Below are 18,752 nucleotides of genomic sequence, written 5' to 3'. Positions count from 1 at the left end.
TTCAGGTCTGGCTGAAACAGGAAAATGGTATGTTCACCCCTATTCCCACTGCATCAAATCATCTTTCAGTCAGTTCTTTTCTCTAGTTACTTTTAAAATTGGAAGTAGTGCCTCCTTTTCCTTTCCTCGGCACTTTAAAGGCCCTCGTGGTAGTGAAGATGTAGCTGCACAAAATTAATTGAAGATAATGCACGTAGCAATTCGATAGCTCTTTCACGCGTTTGAAAGCCCTTAACAGAGATTAACTAATTAAGCAGGTCTGAGCGGTATGTTGTAAGTACCCCCATGTTAAGTCATAACTCTTCTGAGGAAGAGGTAAATTTGCACGTGATTTTTTTAATTGACATTTAAGGAATTAATAGTTCAAGTAACTAGCATTAAAGGACTGTGTGCTAATTACGGACAGCACAACAGGACCACACTAAAATCATGGTTTCCCATTATAGGCAGCACCTAATGACACCAAAATTACTAGGCAGCAAAGGTTTCATAGCATCCATGATAACTAGACTGGTGCCATGCTCTGCAGTGCCTTGTGAGCTGGCCAAGATTTGGTCTGCAAGACTCAGTGTCATTTTGTCCTGGATAGCAGAGGCAGTGCACCTTGCAGGTACCTGCTCCTACCAGCAGCTGGAAGGCACAGGAGTCAGACCACATTTTTGGACTCTCCCACAGCAGAAGTTGTTTTCTTCCCAGCAAAACAACAGCACAAAGAACTGTGGCCCCTCCTGTGCCAATGGAACCCTTGGATACAAGGAGAGTAGTTTTGCTGGGGCAGAAGATGCGCCATCCTTGGAGACACTGAAGGACAGGCTGGAAGAGCTCTGAGCACCCCAATCTAGCTGAAGGTGTCCCTGTTCATTGCTGGGGAGATGGACCACATGGCCTTTAAGGATCCCTTCCAACTGAAAGGATTCTATGATTCTATGCTGCGCTCACAGGATGGATGAGTTCTCAGTGCCCTGTCTTCTGCTGTAGTCTACCCATGAAATCCCAAGCTGAATGATAATGAAAAGGAGAGAGAGGTACAGTCCTCTCTTCCACCCATGTATCTCACCAGCCTTCCTGCTTCATCTTCCCCTCCTGGAACAGAATCCTTCTTAATATCATGGTGCTGTGAAAGCTTCAGATTCTATGCAACAAGAACATGTTAGCACCTTAGGGCAGGCACTTTAAAATGACGGTGTTGTGCACTGAGTTTCCTGGGTGTTTGTCAGTGTTTGATAAAGGCTTAACCCTTCAGAACACATCCTGAGAGCCAATGTAAAACCAAAAATAGAAGGAATGAAGAGGAACCCAGGCAAGTGTTTTGTTTGGTATTTCTCTTAGGCAGGAAAGACGTTGCATAAGAAAAGAGATTGTAAACAAAGATAAAACTGGGAAAAGAATGTGGGAAGGCAAACATTATTATAACAAATGCAACATAGAAAGCTGGACTGCACATGGAAAAATAACAGTTTGATGAGCACAGCTGAGCTGTGCTTTCTCCTGTCAGAATGAACTTTTCGCCTACATTCTGCTGCAGATCCATATTTTGTTTATAAATGTCTCTGTGATTAATAAGGCTGAGAGAAAAACAGTAAATGGAAATCTCCTTTCATGAGAAAGCTGTCCAGACAGTTTTCTGTGCCACAGAACAGAAATGCCTCTGTTTTGGTCTACATGCTTATTATGATGGCTTGCTCATTGGAGCATGCTGCGGAAATAACGGGAACAGAAGAGTGCTGTGGAGATGATCCTCAGTGTTGGCACTGAGGATCCCCTGTACTGCAAATACAAAGGCCCAAGAACAAGTTCTTTGATTGTTGGCTTTGATTGTTTTCTCTTTTTATTGAAAGTAATTCTCAGTTTAGCAGAGAATTGTTTGAGTTGGAAGGGACCCTTAAAGGCCATCTGGCCCAACTCCCCTGCAATGAACACGAACACCCACAGTCTGTTCAGGGTGCTCAGAGCCCCTCCAGCCTGACCTTGGATATCTCTAGGGATGGGTCACCTACCACCTCTCTGGGTAACCTATGCCAGCACCTCACCACCCTCGCTGTAAAAGACTTCTTCCTTATTTCCCATCTAACCCTCCCTTCTTTCAGTTTGAAACCATTTCTTAGAATCACAGAATCCTTAGAGTTGGAAGGGACCTCTGAAGACCATCTAGTCCAGCTCTCCTATAATGCTAGATCAGGTTGCCCAGGGCCTTATCCAGCCTGGCCTTGAAAGTCTCCACTCCATGTATTAGTTTTGTGACCCTTCTCTGGACGCATTCCAACAAGTCCATTTCACTCCTGTACTGAGTGTTGGAAATATCCTCAATAATTTTTGGTCAGGACGGTATCTCTGATAAAAGCAGTTTTTATTCGCGATTGCAATGGCAGGCGCCCTGTTGGCAGAAGCATGGACATGATGTTACAGTTTTTATACCTTTTCTCCCATATGTTTTCCCCTCCCCTCTCCCCTTTGGTTGGGTATTACAGTTTACAATTTTACCCGAGGTTTGCATTTGTTAATTACATTCTGAAATTTGTTAGTTCACTTGCTATCTTGTCAGTCGCCATCCTGCTGTTTCTGTCTCCAAGATGTCTCGGTACTCTTATCGTATTGATATGTTGATTCCCTTCAAAGCTTCTTCCATTCTGTCCCAGACGCCTTTGTTAAACAAAGAGCCGGGGGGAGGTGGGGGTGGGGGTGATTCCAGTCCTTCCCGATATCTCTTCAGGCACATCCTTAGGTATGTCACGACTTGTATATTTTTACAATGCGTACAACAAAACACTAAAACATACATTGTTGCTAGTTTATACAGGCATATTGTTAATTATTTTAACTTCTTCTCTTTGGATCCTTTATTACTCAGGACTTATTTGTCCAGCACCAAAAATCAGTAGTTCTATTTCAGACAGCTGGACAGACAGGAGCTGCAGTCTTTGTACCTGTGACTTCTACCTAATAACTACAAATTGCTTCACTTATATAATGAGACCTTGAAATAAAATATTCTTATCTTATTCTAAATGCAGAAACAACATTTGATTCCCACATGAGGACTACACATCTGGATACAGTACTCCAGGTGAGGCATCACCAGCAGAGGGACAGGACCATCTCCCACAACCTGCTGGCCATGATCCTTTTGATGATTTCCACCTTGTCCTATCACAACACGCCAAGCTAAAGAGTCTCCCCTTCTTTCATAGAGCCCCCCTATAGATACTGAAATTTCAATAGGCTGTACAGGAAATGTGGAGCTTTTCATAACAGATACCTGTAATGCAAAATGCCCCAGCAGCTGTAGTCTAGAAGTGAGGTGAGGAGTGAACTCTGCAGAGACCAGGAAGTGGCAGGCCTGTAATTATTATCAATATCACATCTCATGGAGAACAAGGATGTTGGTGCAAACAGAGATACAGCTGTCTGGGTTTGGGCTGTGCTCACAGTCTTGCTATGCTGTTCTCTGCCAAGGAGCCTGAGTTGCACCAGATGAGGTGCAAGAAGATTCTGGCAATGCTGTTCCCTCTGAGGTTTACCAGGGCTTCTATGCTTGTCTATGTCTCACGTGGCCAAGAATCATAGAATCATAAAATCAGAGAATCACAGACTGGTTTGGTTCGAAGGGACATCAAAGCCCACTCAGCCCCAACCCCCTACCATGGGCAGGGCTGCCACCCAGCAGCTCAGGCAGTCCAGGCCCCATCCAACCTGGTCTTGAGCCTCCAGGGATGGAGCACCTGCAGTTTCTCTGGACAGCCTATGCTAGTGCCTCACACTCCTCTCAGTGAAGGCTCACTGCAGCTGCAGCCCATCACCCTGCTGCCCCTTGATACACCCAAAAGCCCAGCACACACCTTGTGCCTCTTTGCTGACATAGGAAATCCCTCTGTAGAAGATTCCTTTCAGACACCTATTCAAAGCTATTGGCTTAGCTGCTTTTAAATGCAATCCTATAGAGATCAGCTGAAGCCATTAGTGTTCTCTGGATGATCCGGAGAGTAGCATTCACGCCTTCCAACACACATGTTAACTAAAGAGCTCCTGCCACCCAGGCACTTCTCACTGCTGAGAGCTTTGCTTTTCAGAGGGGAAGCATGAAGTGAGCATGTGATACTGCCTTTAATGGCTCTGAGGGAGAGGGCCATTAAAGTCCTCCAACGTTTAGAGGCAGCTTTTGTGTGACAATTCAGGAACCTTAATTTGCATCAAACAAGGAAGAAGTTCCTTGTATCAGCAGAACTGTCAGTAGAAAACAGCCAAAGGCTTATCTGTGAGGTGCAGGATAGTGGGGAAATGGGCAAGTGAAATAGGTAAGTTCACTGACCGCGGTGCAGAAAGAAAATTCAAAGCACATTATCTACTGTCATTGTGTGACTGGATGCTGCTTGGAGGGTATCCTGCCTGCTAACTTCAGAATGCAAAGTCTGCCGATGTCCTGGTAGACACACAGAAGGAAAATTAGCTCAGGCAACAAAGGGAGGAAGGAGAAACAAACAAATTAACAGGTCTCTTAGCTATCTTGAGGCTTTTCCTCGCTAGCCTAAGCAGGTTCGTTTCCACTGGGATTTACAGAAGATACTACCACAGCTAGTTTGCTCGTCACAAATAAAAAGGAGAATTTTCTGTGCAGATAAAATGCAGTTCAGGACATGAGTCCACTATTGTGCTCTTAAAGTTATAAAACGGTGACAGCACCCTGACAGTGCAGCTGAAGTTCAATTCCCCACATAAGAGGCTGTTCCGGGAAACCATCCTGTAATATCCACCCAGAGAAAATACAAGGGGAAGAAGAGGTACCTCCTCTGCTGCTCTAGAGGTCAGTTAGAGATCACATCACACTGCAGGGACCCATCTGGGCTGATCTTCCTTGCTTCCAGGTGTGGCATGCCAACAGTTTGCTTGACAGGATGGGAGGGAATGGCCTCAAGTTGCACCAGAGGAGGGTCAGGTTGGATATGAGGAAAAATTTCTTCTCTGAAGCAGTGGCACAGGCTGCCTAGGGAGATGGTGCAGTCACCATCTCTGGAGGTGTTCCAGAACCGTGTGGATGTGGCACTGAGGGACGTGATCAGTGGGCATGGTGGGGATAGGCTGGCGGTTGGACAAGGTGATCTTAGAGGCCTTTTCCAACCTTAATGGCTCTGTGACTCTTAAATTAGAAGAAGACTGACTTGGTCTCTTTTTTGGGGGGTCTCTTCAAAATCTGAGGAAAAAATAATACCAAGTGCAGGTTTGCTACCAGCATCATGGGCTAGTGGGACTGCCTTATGTTCTGCACATTCATCAGAGTGGAGTGTGTGCAACACCACAACTCATCCTGAACCACAGAATCATAGGGGTTGGAAGGGACTTCTGGGGCTCACTGAGTCCAACCCCTTGCCAAAGCACATTCTGTACAGTAGGTTGCACAGGAACTTGAAGACTTTTGCCATTGCTTGGCAGAGATGCATATCCAAGGAATGTGTGGCAGCAGAGTCAGCTATCTGGCGTTGCATAGCTCTATATCTCACCACAGTGATAGCAGCTATTTGCCTCTTATTGGATGGAGAAAACTGCAGAAAACAGTGGCTGTGATTTCATCAGAGCAGGTGAGTCATTCTATCAGTTTGCTGCTGCCCTGCAGTTAGCCGTGCCCTTGATTTCTGCTGGGTGGATGCACTGAGTCAGCTCAGCATGGACAATCTGCAGAGGCCCAGAGCCAGTGCAGGGTGAGTGGTGGGAATGCACAGCCAGAAGGAGAAAGAGGAAGCCTTTGCTGCTGGCAGCCAGTGTGATTAAATCACCTCATCCGAAGCTGCAGACTCAGCAAAACAATTCACTTGGCTTTGAGATTGGCATTACACCTTTGCATGAATAGGGAATCCTCCCTCCAAAGCTTCTTCAGGGTGGGAAGGGAAGGGGAGGAAGACCTCAAATCTGCAGCAAATGGCGCATCCTACACCTCCCTCATGACTGGATGTTGTGTTGAGGGACATGGTTTATTGGGAGCTATTGGTAATAGGTGAATGGTTGGACTGGATGATCTTTTAGGTCTTTTCCAACCTTGGTGATTCTATGATTCATGGAAGCTATCCCACAAGCTTTTCAATCAAACAGCAAAGCCAGGACAGTTTTCTATTCCTTAGACTGTAAATTAAAGCAGAAAGAAAAACAACAACAACAAAAAACTAACATGTTCATGCTAGCACAAGTCTCAATCATTCATGCTATCACCACTGTTAGCTCTGTTAGGGAACAGAATAATAGCAAGAGGCATCTCATTACCCTGTGAAATAGCTAAATTAGTGCCACTTGTTGCTGATGCTTCTCTCTCCAGGCAGAGTGCAGCTATCGGTCATGTTTATCAGGTTGGAGAGTAGCACAGCAGTGTTGCAAGATTAACTCGCTAGTATCAGCTGACCAAAATGATAGCTGTGTGTTCTCATTTCAGCTGTGTGTGCCTTGGAGAGCACAGGCATTTCACAAGCACTTATTCAGTAGAATATGTGCTAGAGCAGCTGTGGTAAACATTTTGAATTTAGGAGTCTGGATAAAAAAAAAAAGAACAGGTAAGGCTTCAAGACACATGCATGGGTGCTTTGCACTGACTTCAGAGAAATTCTGATGAAAATAAAGTGTGTCTGATTAAAACAGAAGGCACGTAACCACCTGAACAGTGTAGCAAGCTTCCCAGGGCTCTCCGCTATGCTGTTTCCAACTCTTGAAATGAAGTCTTTCAAAGCAGCAGTGAGAGGGCTTGCAGCAAGGTGTGCTGGGTGAAAAATGCTGGTCTTGGTTATGGAAACCTAGAGAAACGTGGTCATGGGTGTCCAATCTTCTGAAGCCTTCAGCTCCATCAGAGAATTGAAGACGAGCCACTAGGACAAAAGGTACCATTGCTAACAAAAGGCTGGGGTTGGTTATGAAAACTGGTTTTCTCAAGTGCTGGCTTCCCCAGGTCTAGGGGAAGCCATCTCTGAACACCAGTCTGCTTTTGTGTGAGCATGTGGCTGTGCTGCACACAGTTCTGAGTGTGATGCTGGTACGAGGAGGAGGACATTGAGGCAGGCAGTGGGAGTGAGCTCTGTCTGAGTCAGTCTCTGCTATGTAAGTCCATGATGCTGTGCTGATTTTTACTGGCTGAGGTTCTACCTCGTTATTCCAGAAAGAAATCATAATTTAACTTGATAAGATCTTCAGGTAGGGAGGCAAAGGGTGTGGGTAGTGATTTACTCCACTTTGAAATTATAATTATCATCTTTCATCTATTTAAAGACTCTTTATATTTACCTATGTAAGGCAGTCTAATATGGTCATTGTGGTTTTCATTTCTCATGACTCAGATGAAGCTGACCACGGCTTTAGAACCCTTCTCAACATACTCATCTTATTACATTTTATTGTTTCTACCTTCCCTATTTTTGCAGCCTCCAGCTTGCTGAAAAAGCTGTTGGTGGTTTCTTTCCCCCCACTTTGTCTGCATAGGGAAAATGTGTCATTTTGGATAAACAGCCAGCTAACTTAGAGCTGGTTCAGCCAAGCTGGTGACTGTGGCATGAGTGTTTTTCAGTATGCAGTCAACCCAAGCATCCTGTGCAGATGCGCAGAGCCCATGCAGTGGGAACTGAGGGCACTACTTGGAGGTCTTGTGTAGGGTAAGAAACCTCCCAGCGGAGTCAGTAAAGAGCAACTGTGTTGCACACTCACATAAATGATGACCTCATGTAAGGAAGAGATAACTCATTAAGGAATACCATGCCCAAAGAGGCTGAAGCCTAGCACATACAAGACACATGTTCAAAAAGCATTAACCAAGACTGACTAGCTCATTTTTAATGCAGCTGTCTTTTGTTCATGCGAACTTCAAACTTATGTTGAGCATCGTGTTACTTAGAGCATGGGTGCAAAACTTTCTAATATGACTAATATGCTGATAGCATAGACAGAGCTTGGCTTGCTCAGCACTGCAATCACAACAGCCTTCTATTTGCATCCTGCCACCATCTCCCTTTGCACTCCCACATTAGCTGGAAGCTTGTGTCTTCATTGTGTCCGCTTCTAATTCCTTTATCCTGCATTCTCAGCTCAAATGCTGCACTTTAATCCGTAAAATTCATTCTGTATTCTTCCTAAACTTCTTCATCCCTATCACCTTATTCCACATCAGTGGGTACCTTTGTTTTCCATGACACGTATTATACTTATCATGGCCATTAGCTTTTTAAGTTTTGCTTGTATTCTTTTACTGTTTGTTAGTATTATTGCTATAAGCACCTGAGAACTTCTTTTAGTTCTTATGGAACAAGCATGTATGTTGAACTTGGTGACTCCTATCCAATAGCTTTGTCCCCAGTCCACCCCAAAAGACAAGGAGTGAAAGGAAGAGGACATTGAAATAATTTGTCTGGATGTAACTATGCTGAGAGAGGATGTGATAGGTTCAGAAAATAAGACAACTGAAGAGGGAAGAGGATGGTGTTCATTGAATCATGACTTCCAAGTCCACAAGAACCTCAGTGTCACACTGAATGGAGGACAGTGAAATAGTAGGGAGTCATATTTACAGTGCTAGTTATAGTGGACCTCCCTTGCCTGAGTGGGAAATCCAATGCCTAAATATGCTGGAGGATCTGAACCTCTGAAGCAGAGCCCTCTGAACACAGAAAGCATTGGAGCCTCTTCCATGTGAGGAGTGCTGGGGGAGTACTGTGTGGGACTGCAGCAGAGCATCCTGTTCCCATGGCAGAGGGGAGATGATAGAATCATTAAGATTGGAAAGACCACTAAGATCATTGAGTCCAACCATCAACCCATGCCTGTGACCGCTCTAGACTGTGTCACCCACTGCAACATTTCTGTTCTTGAACACATCCAGGGATGGTGACTCCAGGTCATGCAGGATGTGCTGGCACTAAGTGCTAATGTTATGGAGCAAAGTTAATTGCTCATGTCATCATTTTAGTTCTCTGGCCTTCCCACTAATGTTTCCTCTGTATTCCCTTGGTTTTGTGTGTGTGGCTTCCTCTGGGCCAGGTCTCTTATCTTCCCATCGTGACATCTTGATAGGCAGTAGACCAAGTAGGGTTCAGCACTAAGAAGTAGTTAGCATTCAGATAGGTCAGGAGGGGGTTGTGCAGGGCTGGGTTTTCCCAACTTCTTCTTAGAAACAAGTGTTGATAGAGCAAGGGGGGTGAAACTGCAAAGACGAACTCAAACCACAGTCATGCATCAGAATTATGTGAGGGCAAGGAGGAGCTTACCTTGCACATTTGCTCATTTGCTGGAAAGGGAAGTCATCAGATGCTGCCTAGAAACTACAGAGTGTGCTGCAGAGAGCTCAGCGTTTGCTTCCTGCACCTCTCCCCTGCCACACAAAGCCAATATCATGGTCTGAAATGTTCCCTTAGTGTGGTTGCAATGTGTTCAGTGCCTTTCTCCCTTCCTACAGCTAACTTGATGGTTCCTTATTTTCATTGTGGACTAATGTATAGGTAGATTACTGTGTGTATGCGTGTGTTTGTGGAGTTGTAGTTAGTACCTGTTTAGATTTGTGGGTATGCGATCTTGTTAGGAGTTTCATAATTTCTCCTGGAGTTTCCTTATGTGTAAAATGGAGATAATAACACGTAATTACCTACCTTGCAGGGATGTTGTAAGGACAAATTAACCAATTCATGTGTGGGTGTTTGCAGATGAAAAGCATGATATTACGACTAAATATAATGATTGAACGTTGTAGAAGAGAGTTTGTGTTTGTTATGCTGATTGAATATGAGACCAGAGTGCTTTATGCGTGTTTATTTGTAGCGAAGTACCAAGTATTTGTGGAAGGTAGGAAACAGGAAGCTGAGTCTGGGGCAAGTGTCAAAGAGATGGTTAAATATAATCCTTTTAAGTTATTGACCTCTTCACTGAGGCTGATGCCAAACAAGGGAGAAGACAACAGAAAAACAAAAACAGGGCCAAGCTATAGAAGAAAGGAATTAAAATAAAATACAATTAAAGATCATGATCTCAAAGAACAACAATGCATAAACTGAATAGGAAAATAAAAAGCTAGGGTAAATGAGGACAAGGGATAGAAAAGAAACCTCAGGGATTCATGATGTGGGATTATTTCAGTACATAAAGTTATGAAAAGTAAACACCAATTTAAGAGACATCACAAACATTTGATGGAAAGCATATGCAGGAAAAGAAAAAGAGTGGAGTGGAAGGGAAGGGAAGAAAGGAAGAGATGTGCTTAATTATTTCTTGTTTTCATTTCATTAAATGTAACACATTGTTCTTCTATTTCTTATGCTTTGTTGAGAGGCACTTCTTTGGAAACCTTAAAGGTGATGTCAAGTATTTCTGGCACTTTTTCCATGTGTTCCTGAAGTGGGTTGGTGAGGGTTAAGGTATGGATGCTTTTGTCAGCCTGAGAATGGCCCTGTCTGGTTTCATTTGGCTTCCATGATTTCTCTGGAAATTAATGGAACAAATTCATTTCCATTGACTCCAGTGAAGCTGTACCAGGAGTGAATCAGATCCATTCTCCCTGCTAAATGCATCTGTCTCTGCTGCCTTGTGAAGCTCTGATCCAAAATCTATTTCAGGTTAAACCCGGAAAACTTTGTGATTAAATACAAAGAAATAAAACCAGAGATTTTTATGATCTTTCACTGGGCATGGTATGTGGGTGTATGAGCTTCCTGGAGGACTGGTGAGGGCAGGTGGAACATGAGAAAGACTAAGGGATAAAAAACCACCATGCTGCAAAAATCAAGGAACAAGCTGATGTCATTTGCAAACTGACCAGAGTTGGAATGAGAATCATTGGCCAGCATCTCTATGGGGCACTATGGCCAGTTTCCCTTTGCTGCCTCTTTTTTTTTTTTCCCCCCCTCTCTCATCCCTGGTCTCCAAATCCAGGATAGCTCCCATTCCTCACCTGATCACTGTTTTACATCTCTTCCTTGCACCCCAACACTTATTTTAGGCTGACTCAACCTCACCTCAACATTCTGACCCAAATTAATCTTTTCTGTAATTCAACGGACTAAAATTGACGTAAATGAAGTTACATCAGAGCTGAAATTAGCCTAGTGAGACTAAAATAGCACCTGCCTTGTCTACCAAACCATTGCTTGTTTATTCTCCACCTCCACCCACATACCATGGTGTCAGTATTTCTTTCTTTCTCTTCTCTGTTCTCATTTCTCTGCCAAGAACAGGCTGTGCTCTTGGTGGTCCTCTTCAGCATCTGGTTTTCTTTCACCTCTACTGCAGAGGCTGTCAGTCTGTGTTAGAAGAGGCGCCCTGCCTGTGTTGAAGAGGTGCCTTCCCCGTGTCCAAGTCTTCCAAGGCCAACTGTTTTCCATCTTCCATTAGATTTTGCTGTCTATCATGTTACAGATTAGCCTGGTTGCAGCGGGTGCCTCACGTTCCTATCGTACTGACAACCTTACTCCAAAAAACCTGCAAGTCAGTAAGTTGACACTTGGAAAGGCAGCGTAGCAGGATGGTGGCAGAGCTATGGATGTTAAACTTCAAGCTTCCCTTCCTCTTCTAGGATTACATTTCTGCCAACATTTATTTTCCTCTTTACAGGCTTTCTCTCTTTCTCATGCATGTTTTAACCTTCTCCTTCATTGTCTTTCTCATACCCTCTGATTTCTTTCAGTTTCCTCTTGCAAGGGGAGGCTTTCTCCCTTCCTCTTACAAAAATCCTTGCTGCTTCCATCCTGTTTCTCTCTGGCTGATCTGCGTTTTGTTTGGCAGTGTGCTCCACCATTCCCATCTGGGTATCTCTCTGGGGCAAGGATTTATTCTATAATTGCACTAGCTTATTTATTACCATGGCATAGACATTTGCAGTGTTACACAAATGCTTCAAGTAAAGGCTTCTAGTTCTAAAGGTCATCATTGGGATACCTTGTATTTACCTTCCCAATACAGATGAGCTCAGAACAAAAGTGACCAGCAAGCCACTGAGAAGATGAAGGCAGGGAACCATCCTGATCTAACTAATTTACTAAGTCAGCATTCATAAAAGTAACTTACCTAGTGCTGCAAACAAACAACCCAATGCAAACTCACCCTGTTCCAAACAACTTAATTAATTCCTCTGCACTGCTGTGGATTCCCATGACAGTATATGGCTGCATATGTACTGAAGCCTAGAGGGCATTTTTGTGCTGAACGCCCAGAGCAGGATCTATTTACCATTCTCAGTGTCAGGCTGGCACAGTCTTCCATACTGGTACTTGTGTACAGCCCTTCTCATTCCTCTGCAGGTGTCAGAGCTGCCCCTGGTCTGGCATACTGAGTATCAGCTGAAGCTTCCTGGGGGTGACGGACACAGGCTGTGACACTGCTCTGTCATGATAGATAAGGCTAGAAGCTTCCAAGAGCCTTTCTGCAGCTAATCCTCTTGGACGGAAAGGCCCTGTGCCACCTGGCTACCAAGGCCACCAGCACATCCTCCCTGTTGACTGCCACAGTGTTACTCCAAGCATTGGCAAGAGTGATACTTGAGCTGTAATTTGCTATTCACATTGCTCTGCAGTGTTGAAATAGGATCACAGGGCAATTACCTTACATGAAAGGATGAAATGACTCCACTACATCCCATGTGCAACTTGCGGGAAGAGAATAAATTAAATGTTTGTGAAAAATGCAAAATGCAAAGCCATTAGTTGCAGCCCTTCCCAAGATCATCCGCTGTCTAATTGCATTTCCTGCCTCACTGTGGCTTAGGTCAATTGTCAGCATGGTGGGGGGGAAAAATCCAATCAGTGCTTCCTCTACTAATTGGCATCCTCAACACAGTGGATGTACAGCCATGAAGGATGGGCTCTGTCATCCTGCCTGTCAGAGCAGAAATATTCCAGGAGGGGCTGGGATCTGCCACAGGCTGTGTGCTTCCCCAGGGATGCAGCTGCCTCTCCAGCTGAAGGAAATAAAGACAGAAAGGTGGAGAAGGAGAAGGTGTGGGGGTCTGACAAGCAGAAACATATTACTGAACCAGCCTTGTTGGATGAGTAAAAAAGAAAAACATCCATAGTCATTTTCAAGGTAAGATTTTTGAAAGATGCCAGAAAAGGATGACAGAGCAAATAAGATAGAGCAGCTAAGGAAGACGGGCTAAACAAATGAATAAAGGTCTCCTTTATTCCATTTCTTCCATCCTTGGAAGAAAAGAGAGAAAAAAAAAAAACAAAAAAACCCACCATGGACAAGCTCAGAGCTGTGGTTTGTTTCTGCTACAGCTGCTTCTCTACCTTCCTTCCTCCTTTGAGTTTCACATGAGGGCCAACGTGGTAACATTCTGCAGCCTCAGAGTGTGACTTGGGGCAATCTGTCTGAAAACTATCCCTTTGAAGAAAGGAATCTTAAATGTGATGACCAAAGTGTTGAGATATGAACAATGAGAATAGTTCATGAATCTGGATTCAATCAGAATCCATTTGATTATTTTTAAGCCTCTAAGACTGAAAGCAATAAACTTTCCTAAGAAAGATGCCACTTATTTTAAAGTGAGCAGTGAAGTTTTGATTAACTGAGTTGCAAAAGAAATGGATCTAAAAACAGTCACTGGAGGAACATAAGTGCATTATGTATTTGTGTTTTGCTCTGGGAAGAATTCAAAATCAGATCCCTCTGTTGCTGCTGATCTGAAAGGACTGAAATTAGTGTGACTTCACTTGCACTCACCCAAGTCATAGACTTTGCTGGGTGGAAAAACTGGGGAGCAAACAGGAGGGAAGCATCCTGTGGATCTCCTGGCACTTCTGAGTGGGTGACATCCTGTACATCATTTCTCCACAGACTTTTAAGCTAAATAAGCATCAGAGGCCAACATATTCTGGCTAAGAAAGGACATCTTCCAACCCGATAAGCTCAATTCTACCACATCTTGAGAACTAGATCTTAATGGTCATGAATAACAAATCTGTTCATTCCATCTCCATCTCTGAGCCCACACTTCAGCCTTCTGCATCTCCTTTTGGAGTGGTCCATTTTTTCTTTCCTATGCTGTTCCCTTCGTACAGTTTTGCTTTTATTGTGAGGATCAGTTTGCTTCCTACTTGTTTATTATTGTATTTTAAGGCTCACATTAATCTCAAAGTACTCTAGTAATATCCCAAGCTGACCTGTAAGGAGTCCAACTCCCAGAGTTCTACAGAGGACCAAGTCCAAATCCATGCAATACATCTGAGAGTACTGTCCAAATGCTTCTCAGACTGCAGCATCTTGGGGCTATGGCAATGGCTGTGAGGTGCCTGTTCCATGCCCAACCACTCCTTGGTTGGGAACCTTTTCCTAATACCTAACATGGCTTCCCTCCCGACAGCTCTATGCCATTTCCTCAGGTCCTGTTACTTGTGTTCCATTGTCTATAAAGTACATTGTGCTGTGAGAGTTGCATTGTTACAGCTGCATTAAGCATCCTGTTCAGACACTATGCCATTTATTCTCTGCTATTTTCTTTCTTGCAATCTGCCATTCAGAGCTTAGCTCGTTTGTGAAGGGACTTTACAGCTATCTGGCTCCTCCTCTTCTTTGCATAAGCCAAAGCAAATGTAGGAGACCTGCTGGTGTTTTTTTTTCTGGTTCATTGGTTGTGTTTGCTTTTTCTGTTTGGTTGGTTGTGAGGTTTTTAAAGCTCTTCCCTGTAGCATTTCTGTGAAACACAGCAATATTGTCTTCATTTTACAGATAGGGATCTGAGGCACAACCGATGACCTGGCCAAGGCCCCTCTGTAGCTCAGCTGTGTTCTGAACTGAAACCAGTTACGAGCTTTTGCTTCTAAGGCAGTTGAAAGATGAAGCAAGAGGCCTAGGTCAGCGTGATTTCTTACAGGAAACTGCCTCAAAGTGTTGCCTTGTAAATGGGAGCAGCCAGGGAAAACAGCTACAGGCCTTTCCGTGTGTGCACAGTCAGCAAATACCTCACTTCAAGAAGCAAACCCGCAAACACAGTTGCTCCTTTCTGCTCTCTTCAGAGGACTCCATACATATTTACTCTCACATGGAAACAACAGCTGAAAGACTGAGTGGGAGGCCAGAAGCACTCAGCACAGTTGCCGCAGTTCTCCAATTCAGCAGCTAGGCTTTGCTTTTCTCCCTGAGGCAGTGTAATGTGACAGAAAGGAAGCATCTGAAAGCATTTCTCCATCATCAAGATTGCAGCGCTGTCACTAATGCAGAGGTGACACACCTTCCCTCCACTGCCTGCAGCTCTCCAGCTTGCTGGAGAGAGAACAGTGAATGCAAAGGCTTTTTCCTCTTCACCCTGAAATCACCTTGTTTCTGAGTTTTTAGCTGTGCCAGCACCAGGACGTGATTAACACACCCATTCCTACTCCATGTTGGCAGCCCTTGCAAATGGAATTTCAGGCCCGGGACAGGCTTAGTGTGACTGGCTGTGTGTTTAACATCCTTCCCACAAGCTCCTGGATGTGGCCTGCAAGATAACAGATCAGGAAGATGCAATCTGCACCAAGCCTTTGCAACTTTTGCTTTGGTGCCAGCCAACACAGGGAAGGAGTGGTGTTTTAGCACAACCTATTTACTTACTCTTCCTTTTTGAGGCTGCAAAGTCGTGCATCCCACGTCCATTGAGCCAGCCTCTTTTATTTGCAAAACTCGTTTTTAATGAAAAAGCTGAAAAGCAGTAAGGTTAAGTAGGGATGTTTTGGTAAATCATGTTGTTTTGTTTAGGAGGATTCCTTCTAACCCAAGCCATCCTATGATTCTGTACTCCCCTTCAGAAAACTATCATGGAATGATCCTTTCTTTTTAATATTGCCCCATGTTTTTCCTCCTATTTTGCACAGCAATGTTGACTGCCCTTGGGAGAAACAAGAAGTAAAGAGGGGGTGAGGGAAAAGGCATTGAGATTTTATTCCCTAAGAACTGAATACCCAAAGTTGTATAACAAGAGCCTGTAGCAGTTAGTCACAAGCAAAACACCGCTGGGAGGTTTATCGAAGACTATCTCATGAGATGGGCTATTTAAGGACTGAAATTACATAGGAAGGATGGGTAAGAGAGATGTATGGACGAGCACAGTTACAATTAATGCTAAATATAAGGTGTCATATCTTTATCTAAAGCACAACCTGAATTGCCTTGCAAAGGAAAGTGAAGCAATTAGGCCCAAGTAAGCAGAATATGCGTGGGAGGTGTTTGAAGGCAGTAGATTTAAAGCACTGTAATGGGATTGGAGAGGGTTGCAGTGAGAGGCAATATTTCCTGATAGGTTAGTTTACTTCCTTTGGAAAATGTTTTGGAACTAGACCAGAAAAGTCAGGTAGACCTTCAGAGAGGGACCTGGGTGTCCTGGTGGACGACAGATTGACCATGAGCCAGCAGTGTGCCCTTGTAGCCAAAAAAGCCAATGGCATACTGGGGTGTATTAAAAAGAGCATGTCCAGCAGGTCGAAGGAAGTGATCCTCCCCCTCTACTCTGCCCTGGTGAGGCCTCATCTGGAATACTGTGTCCAGTTCTGGGCTCCCCAAGTATAAAAAAGACAGGGATCTCTTGGAAAGTGTCCAGCGGAGGGCCACTAAGATGGTGAAGGGCCTGGAGCATCTCCCCTATGAGGATAGATTTAGGGAACTGGGTCTGTTTAGCCTTGAAAAAAGGAGGCTGAGAGGGGACTTGATCCAGGTTTATAAATACCTGAGGTGTGGGAGCCATAGTGGTGAGTCTGGTCTCTTTTCAGTAGTGCGTGGGGATAGGACTAGGGGTAATGGGATGAAAGTACAGCATAGGAAGTTCCGCACGAATGTGTGGAAGAACTTCTTTACAGTGAGGGTGACAGAGCACTGGAACAGGCTGCCCAGGGAGGTGGTGGAGTCTCCTTCTCTGGAGATATTTAAGACCCGCCTGGACACCTACCTGTGTGACGTGGTGTAGGGAGCCTGCTTTGGCAGGGGGGTTGGACTCGATGATCTCTAGAGGTCCCTTCCAACCCCTACAATTCTGTGATTCTGTGATTCTTAACCGGGACTTGGCTGGGCAAAGGTCAAAAGGAAGATCCAACCCTGCCCAATCATAGGCACCCCCTTCAGTAAGTAATCCCTAGGAAAAACAAGACAACAACAAAGAATAAATCTAAGTTCTGATATCTCATCGAAGCTCTGCTTGGATTTGCAGCAGCCTCAGCCAAATCCTAAAGCAGGATTCCCCTTTTTCCTTTCTCTCGAGCCAGTGCTAAGGTCAGAATGGAAAACCTGAGCTGAAACAGTAATGAACCTCATCTAGAGTGGAAACTGGAATTCACTTGTCAGCCTCAGCCGGGCGCAATTCCCCCTCCCTCTTTGCTATGTTTAGTCTGCAGTCCTGGAGGGCTGGTTTGTCTCTGGGACAGCAAGAGCAGCTTGATTCCATAGTTCTTTTTGCCTTTTAGGTGAAGCTGTCAGCCAGAGGGTCAGGGGATATCAAAAGGGGTTGAATCATCAGATTTTCTTTTAAAACCTCATATGGAAAATACTTGTGTTTGGAATGTTTAGCCGGGAGAGCAGGCAGCAGAGGGGGACGACACCATGCATGCATAGGAGAAGTGTCTCTCAGCTTTTGCACAGCTCCATGCCCCCATTTCTCATATCAACATACAGACAACACTTTGTCTTAGAGAGAGAGATATGGGGGCTAAACATTTCAACACAGCAAGATGAAAATCTCTGTCACTTTCACTTAGATGTGGGAAACATCCACTTGCTTCTAAACATAAAACTAAACATACATTTGTGAACCCACCGTTGCTTTTGTGTGGGAGTCTTCGCTGAACAGAAAATCTTACATTGTGCAGCTACAATTGAATAGAGCATCCCGGATTAAAGAGATTTTACTTAGCTCCACATGAAATAGCAGAGCTGATGGCAGCCTCTGGTAGAAGAGAAACAAAGTAGTTCAGTGACACTAACAAAGCAGCATCTCCTGTGTATTTGTATGTTGTGGTTGACTGACTGGGGTGTCTAACATGGCATAAACTGCATTTGAAACTTTTCATAACAGTTCAGGAACTTAGTAGTGTTTCAACTTTTATGGAATCTTTGAAGTCTAATTAGGCGTGAACCCTTAATGCAACTTTCCCTGTCAGGGGACTGTGATAGGCTCTATTTTTGCTATCAGGCTCTTTATTTTCACAAAACCTGTAGGGGTGTAATTATGCCTTTGCCACCTTCATTTGAAATCAGCCAGTGGGTTCAGAAGCTAATAGAGATGGACAGACAAGCAGACAGATGGAGTCACCACTGCAACATAAGCCCTGTTTCCACGATAATTAAGCTAAAGGGGCATATAGTGAAATTATATTTTTTAAAGAGATTTGAAAGGCAGAGGAGTAGATTCTGCAAACTGCAATTTCGAATTTTAGGTGAATTTCATGACAGGAAGAGCTACCGATGACATTCTAGAATGCTAAAACTCTCCCATTTTAAGAGAGAAAATCAGGGAAGAGCTGCAGTGTTTCACCTCCTCCATTATATTTTTTCAGTAACAAACTCTGAGCACAGGTGATCCCTTACAGGGAGGAGACAAAGAGCAGCTCCTCCAGCTCTGCTTCTCCGGTTGCTACGTTTTGTGTATGTGAGCAATTAGGGCTAATCACATATGAAAAGCCCTGCAAATGCCTCTGAATGTTTATATATCACCAGTGCCTTGCCTTTATCCCCATTTCCTTGCTCATCTCTTGTCTGTGCTGTCCTTGGGCTACAGTGGGGAAGGAGTACTTTTTATCCTTTGTGTACGCACTGCAAACCTCAATGGGGCCTGCATCTTGATTAGGGCCCCTAGT

The sequence above is a fragment of the Coturnix japonica genome, chromosome 1 (assembly GCF_001577835.2).
Source record: "Coturnix japonica isolate 7356 chromosome 1, Coturnix japonica 2.1, whole genome shotgun sequence".
Classification (NCBI taxonomy): Eukaryota; Metazoa; Chordata; class Aves; order Galliformes; family Phasianidae; genus Coturnix; species Coturnix japonica.
This window is presented reverse-complemented; position numbering follows the sequence as displayed.